We start from the raw sequence: 7420 nt of genomic DNA on the forward strand, positions 1-7420 counted from the left end.
GGTCACCCTAAAGAAACGGGTACAGAGAAATTTTTGTTCCTCCCTCGTTTAGTAAACTTCTGTATTGCCTTAACACTATTCTCGCTTTTAGCTTTTTAAGCTATTTAATTTGCAATAATCTGAAAGCAATTAAACTGTTTCTAGACTTTTTTTAAATTGAAAATGCTCTTTTTAGATCTTATCTCAGTAGTTTGCATATATATATATATATATATATATATATATATATATATATATATATATATATATATATCAAAATTTGAGAGCCCTATATATATATATATATATATAGGGCTCTCAAATTTTGATCTGAGCTTGGAGTGAGATTTTCTTTTTTAATTTTATTGAAGGAAAAAAGTCAATACAAGTCAGTTATTAATGAACATTGAGCCAAAAATAAAGAAAAAAAATTAATAACAAAAGCCAGGGGGACCATTCAATCATGTAATGAGGAACAAAGATTAACAGTTTTAATAGCTTTCTTGTTGTAGGAATCAATTATGCTTACAATGTACTGTTCAGATTCTTTTTGATATGCCAGAAAAGAGGGAGTAGTATGTGTAAATTTAGATCTATGTATGTGGTATTTACCTAAGATTATTATTAGGTTAATAATTTAAAGTTCCTTCTGTTTTTTGTTATTTTTGTCATGGACTCCAAACAGTACATTGTCCCATCCTAACTGGAAACCAGTCAGCCTTCCTTTGGATATACCGAGTTACATCTTCCCAGAAGGTGACAGTAGAGATGCAGTTCCAGAACAGGTGTTTCACAGTTTCAGGTTCAGAATCACACAGAGAACAGCTCACACATAAATCTTTCTTAAATTTTAACATGTACTGCTTGGCAGGGTAAAATCTATAAATTAACTTAACCTCTGACTTTATTTGTTAGTAGGTATCTATAAGGCAGGTTTCATACTTTAGCCTATTCCAGATCCTTTACAATATCAGACCAGTAACGGACAGCATGTGGGGTTGTAGTAATATCAGTTTGAAACAGAGACCTAATGTTGCGATTATTATTTCTGGATTTAGCAGCGAAGCATATGCAGCCCACTGGCATCAGAGGGGGGTCAAATGGAGGAACACACATTGGTTTCTCAGCACTTCTTAACAAAGACAGGATACCAGAAGGAATAGCATCCATAACTATAGCAAACTCTTTTGGGGTGACAGGAATACCAAATGTTTTGAGGAATTCTGAATAATTAAGTAAATTCCCATTATCATTTAGTAGCTGAGTTACCAAAACTATATTGTTGCTTGGAGTGAGATTTTGAGCTGCTAGAAGTTGATGATGTTTGGTCATATTTGGTCATATTGATCAGGCTGTAGGAGAAAAAAAATATCAACATTGGCAAGACAAAAAAATGAGTAAAAAACACTCAAAATATGTTTAGAACTACAAAGTAACTTTTTGAAATAATTTTATAATTTTAATGCTTTGCCTGATCCCACACTACATAAATCAGGTTTGTTAGAACATCAAATTTCACCAAAAGACAATTTTGTGTCGTTGCCAGCTCTACATTCAGCCCTCCTCTTGTATCTGGGGTTGGAACCACAGGGATTTATTTTAGTACTACATATTCAGTGAAGAAACAATACATCAAAAATCATATTTATATTATATTTATATTCCACTTTGTAATCCAGGACGGGATCAGCAGCAGCTTTGCACATGAATGATTCATTTACAAAGTGGACATGCAGGGGTGCAACTACCTACTTTCTGAGGGGTATGCAGACACATTACAGCCCGCCCTCCCTTTTTTTCACCTGTTTACGTAAATAAATCTTATTTATTCATGGACTTATAACATATAATACCTGATCTTGGGTATGGCCCATCAGAACATCTTTGTGGGTCATTCTCCACCATGTACTGCTTCAATGAGTCCCCCACTTCCTGTGATGAAGGCCATTCAGATAGATCTTCAGAGTAGGGCCTTGCCCGAACCCTCTCCTTTGCACCTCGCTGTTCCTCTCCCTCATCATCATCATTACCTCTCTGTGGTGATTGACTTGTCATCTGCCTGCACAAATTTTCCCAAAATGACTAGCTGAGTTATTCCTACTTGATGTCATCTCTGCTCTCTTCTACAGCAGCTGATCACTGACCTCATGTCTGTCTCTTTCATTCCTTCTCTGTGTTCTTCTCTAAGTCACATGGTAAAACAAGTATTATTTAATAGCTTTAAATAAATTACACATCTTTCTATTTCACTTTTTCAGTATAAATAATATTTCAGAATTATTCACTTGGTATTAAGTGGCTGTTTCTACACTTCCGGTTCATACTGGACCGACCTGTCTCCTTCCCCTGTCTGTCCTGATTCTTTCTCTACATCCTCTCAGCTGAATAACATGAACTTTGTGTTCAGGAGGTTTAAAAATACAGCAGTCAAATCACATATAAAAACATGAAATCTTAATTTTAAATGATATGCTTGTTGGATATCATTTAGTGATTGGATGCTTCATCTGACCAGACTTAACAGATTCATCACAGCTCTGTAGAGTTATATCCCAGAGGAGACATTTAAACTCCCAACTTCTGTAATTTATCTGCTTCATGATTCACCATCAAGTTCAACAAATGATTACTGGCTGAACAACAAAATAACACAAACAAGTTCCTTTATTTTTCCTGTCATGCTTTGTTCCATTGTAAATACTGATCAGTAAACAGTTGTAACCTGAACATTTCCAAGCCTCCTCTTGATGCTCTGACAGAACTTCCTGCTATCTTTCAACCACTTTAAAAAGCTTTTTTCATCCCTAGAAAATCTTTATTCTTCTGCCTCTTTAGTTTTCTGCCTCTCCATCTTTAGCTCTCTGTCATCAAATGATAACACAGTTCAAATGAAAAAAATCGCGCTCCCGTGCTCGAGGGGAGCGCGACAGGAGGGGGTGGGGGGTGGTGAAGGAGCGGAGGGGCGCCTGATCAGTGACGTGTCTCTGTTATCGATCATATCATTTACACATGCACAGACAGCTGGTAAATACAGAAAATGCCAACTGAATTTGCGCCACTGTGGACACAGACAGCGGGTCCCAATTCGGCGTCCGCATCCTTCAAAGGACGTGGCCTACCCGGTATATGTAGGCTGGGTCCTTCGAAAACCGGGTAGACAGGAAGTCAGAGGTTGTGAATTGGGAGGGTCTAGCCTTCAGATTTTTGTGAAAGCAGCAGGTGCGATCGACAGCTGCCACATCAAGCCTCCGAGCGGCCCTGATGGTCAGTGCTACAGAAACAGAAAGCTGTTTCCTTCCATCATCCTCCAGGCAGTGTGTGACCATCGGGGCCGCTTCATTGACACGTACGTGGGCTGGCCTGAGTCGGTGCACGATTCCATGGTGCTCCTCCAGGGCATTTTATCCTTGCAGATGAAGGGTACCCATGCCGTCAACGTCCACTACCCCTCGTCACTCCATACAAGAGGCCACTACAAGGTGTGGGAGCCCAGCGCTTCAACACTCATCATTCCAGAGCATGCTCTATTATTGAGGGTGCTTTTGGAATGATGAAGACCAGGTTCAGGGTCATCTTCCTGCAAGCGCTGGAGGTGCACCACACCTTTGTACCTCATGTAGTTGAACACTCACACTGAAAAAATGGGGATTGGCAGGTCTTTGAGTTTGCATAAACAATATAAGTTAATGCTACACAAGAGATTCATGTTTCTTTTATTTACATGATTGAATAAAGTATAATTTACTTAATTATTAACAATATTGAAACTACTCATTTTTCTTCCGTTGAATTAACGTGACTAAATTAGATTACTAAAACCATTATAATCATGTTTTATCATCACCTGAAATTATGCAATATATCAAAAGACAACAATTAAATATAATTGGATAATAATAAGCGCAGACTGTAGATTCTTAACCAATAAGATGCCAACAAAATAATTTAAGAAGATCACGATTGACCACGCAGTTTCTTCACAGATGGCCACAAGAACTTCTGGCAAAGCTTTGGACATACACTGATTAGGTAAGTGATTTAAATATATATATATATTTTTGTAGTTGGTAATGTTTCCACAAGATTATTGTGCTGTGTGAAAAGCCATCTGTAATGCACTTACAAGTTGTTTGTTGCTTTTCACTTTGCTAGCTAATGTTGGTATTAGCTAGCTCATAATAGCTAGCTCATAATAGTTTAGCAAAGTAGTCCACAGAAAGCAGTTGTTACCGGTCAGATTTGGAATTTGTCTGTGTGGGGGAGAGCATGCAGGCATTTTTGACGGTTTAGCAAGCTAGTAAAATGCCACCGGGAGACTGCAACAGTGTTTGTGTTACTATTTTTCCTTGTCAATCCCTCCAGGATTTCGCAGGCCTTTTTTGTGATTGTTGCGGGCTAAAATGCCTGATTTTGCAGGGCATTTTCCTAAAAGTTGTGATTTTTTTTAAACTAAAATCAATAAACAACCATAACTTTTAATATATAAACCAAAAATACTTACTAGTTTTGTAAGATACTTACCAACAAACATTGATACAAAAGGTGCTTTATTTGAGAACTTTGATAGCTTATAAACTGACATTCATGACCGTTTCTGGATTGTCCCTCGTCTGCAGCTCTCCTCACATGTTTTGCAGACGCAAAGTGTTTGTCGATGGATGATTTGCGTTTATGTTCCATGATTACACTGCAGGACCTGCAAAACAGCTTCCCCCCACTCTCGTGCAGCTGGGTAGGAAACTGTTTTGCGCAGTCCTTTGCTGAAATCTTTGTGGGCAAATGTGAAGCATTTTCGGTTTGGTCGCTGTTCCTGCATGCTCCCGGCATTCTGATGTTAACAGGATGTGACGTCGCAAGTCTTCTTCGTGAGTTATTTGGGGTTATTTTGTATTCCACACTACACAAACCCACAAAGAAAAGACTAGACCGCAGAAATGGTGGCAAATCACTTTAGAAACAATAAATATTGGATCAAAGTTGCTGTTTTTTGGGCAAAGTTGCAAAAAGTTGCGATTTTGCGGGGTTTGCTTGATTTTGCGTTAATAGTTGCGATTGCAACATCGCAAAATCCTGGTGGGTGGCTAACTAGTCTGGTGGCAGCCACCAGAGTTTGCTTGGTTGATCTGTCTCTCCGAGACTCCGAATTTGTATCTAAAGTCCAGACTTCAAGCTTTACGTCAGTTTTTAAATTGTCTCGATAGGCCAAAGAAAACCAGAGTTATGATAAATAATTCACAACACATTTTTTTTTCTGAAAATCATCGTCATATTAGGAGCGTGTTACAGCGACAGGCGGCAGCGAAGATGGAGGAGTTTTCTCCTGCCCGATTTAACCCCCAACCCCGCCAAATGAAAAAACACATCCCCCTCTCAAATCTGGCTGAGTTTCAAAATTATCTGTCAAGTGCCAAAAAATCTACAGGAAACAGAAGAAAGAGGCACAAAAATTTAAGGAAGTTCGGTGGCGCCAAAAAAACTAAAACAAACAAACAAACAAAAAAAAACAAACAGCGAACGCGGGAGTGAGTAATGACTTTTGTGATATTTAGTGTGTTTGGATTTTATAGTTAGAGTGTAGTGTAGTGTGTTTAGTGTTAATTTTAGTCATTTTTTTGTGTTTGAGTCAAAATAATGAGGCGAGTTTTGAAAGTGGAGCTGCAGTCAAAGATGGAGATAAAAATAAAAAACAGAGTCTGGGACAGACAGACAGGACTTTGTTGATGAACTAGGTGATCCATTATTTTTTAGAAAAGGACTACTGGAAACAGAATCACATTTTGTCTGTCCTTCCAACCAAAATGATAACAAGAGACAGATTCAGATCCACATTTTGGAAGCATATTTTGAGCATGCATCAGGATACATTTTATAACATTTACCTAAGTGATCCTGAGCAGGACATTTTGTTTTGCTGTTTGCTAATATGCTCTGTACTTTGCCTCCTTGTAGTTCTGCCCACCGTGTTTTTGATTTTTGTTCTTTTGAGTTGCTGCCTCGTCAGCTGTTTGTTTTGTTTGTTAAATAAATAAGTTTTCACTTTAGTCGCCTTTTCTCTTATTGAAAAGATTCTTCTGTCCCGTCCTAATCTCCTCAGTCTGGCACACTACTCTGACATTTACACCACAGTAAGTTAAAAGGACATTTAAGTAATTCATCCACAAGCCTTCAGCCACCTACACCCCCAGCTCACCGGTCACCCAAATCACCCTGTCACCCTTCAGTCCCATCTCCGGTCCCGCCTGCAGTACTTTCAGTCTTGTTTCCAGACCCGCCTGCAGCACCCTCAGACCCGCCTGCAGCGCCCTCAGACCCGCCTGCAGCGCCCTCAGACCCGCCTGCAGCACTTTCAGTGCTCTCCGCCGAGCCCTCTGAGCTCCCTGCGTCCTCCGCCGAGCCCTCTGACCTCTCTGCGCCCTCCGCCGAGCCCGGGGACCTCCTCTGCGCCCTCTGCCGAGCCCGGGGACCTCTCAGTGCCCTCTGCCGAGCCCCCAGCACCATCCTTTAAATCAATCATGTCGGTCAGCGTTCCTAAAGGGGGTCGGCGACGCTTCTCTGCCGGTCAGCGTTCCTAAAGGGAGTCGGCGACGCTTCTCTGCCGGTCAGCTTTCCTGAGGGGGTCGGCGACGCTTCTCTGCCATCCCGTGTCTCAGTGGGGGTCGGCCGTGACGACGGTGACGCCTCACCATCCCGTGTCTCCGTGGGGGTCGGCCGTGACGACGACGACGCCTCACCATCCCGTGTCTCCGTGGGGGTCGGCCGTGACGATGACGCCTCACCTTTCCGTGTCTCAGTGGGGTCGGCCGTGACGATGATGCCTCACCTTTCCGTGTCTCAGTGGGGGTTGGCAGTGACGACGACGCCGCCTCACCTTTCCGTGTCTCCGAGGGGGTCGGCCGTGAAGACGACTCCTCCGCTGCGTCTCGCCGAGGGTCCGGACGGACGCCTCGCTCTGCTCCGACGAGGGTCCGGACGGACGCCTAGCTCTGCTCCGCTCCGACGAGGGTCCGGGGGGACGCCTCCATCTGCCTCATTCTGATCTGCCCCGACGAGGGTCCTGGGAAACGCCTTGCTCCGCTCAGCCCTGACGAGGGTCCTGGAGGATGCCTTGTTCTGCTCAGCCCTGCCGAGGGTCCAGGGGGACGCCTCGCTCCGCTTCGCTGAGGGCTCTGAAGGATGCTTCGCTCCGCTCAGTCCCAACGATGGCCCTAGAGGAATCCTCACTCCGCTCCGCTCCGCCAAGGGTCGGGATGAACTCCTCGCTCCACCCCGTTACATCAAGAGGTCCACGTCTGCCTGGCTCTCGCCTGTTCCGCCAAGGACGGCGCCCGGGCCATTCCTTAGAACTCTTGCCTCGCCGAGGACGGCACCCGGGCCGCCCTCCAGAACTCTGGCTCCGCCGAGGACGGCGTCCGGGCCCCCCTCCTGAACTCTGGCTCCGCCG

The sequence above is a fragment of the Kryptolebias marmoratus genome, linkage group LG2, assembly GCF_001649575.2.
Source record: "Kryptolebias marmoratus isolate JLee-2015 linkage group LG2, ASM164957v2, whole genome shotgun sequence".
Classification (NCBI taxonomy): Eukaryota; Metazoa; Chordata; class Actinopteri; order Cyprinodontiformes; family Rivulidae; genus Kryptolebias; species Kryptolebias marmoratus.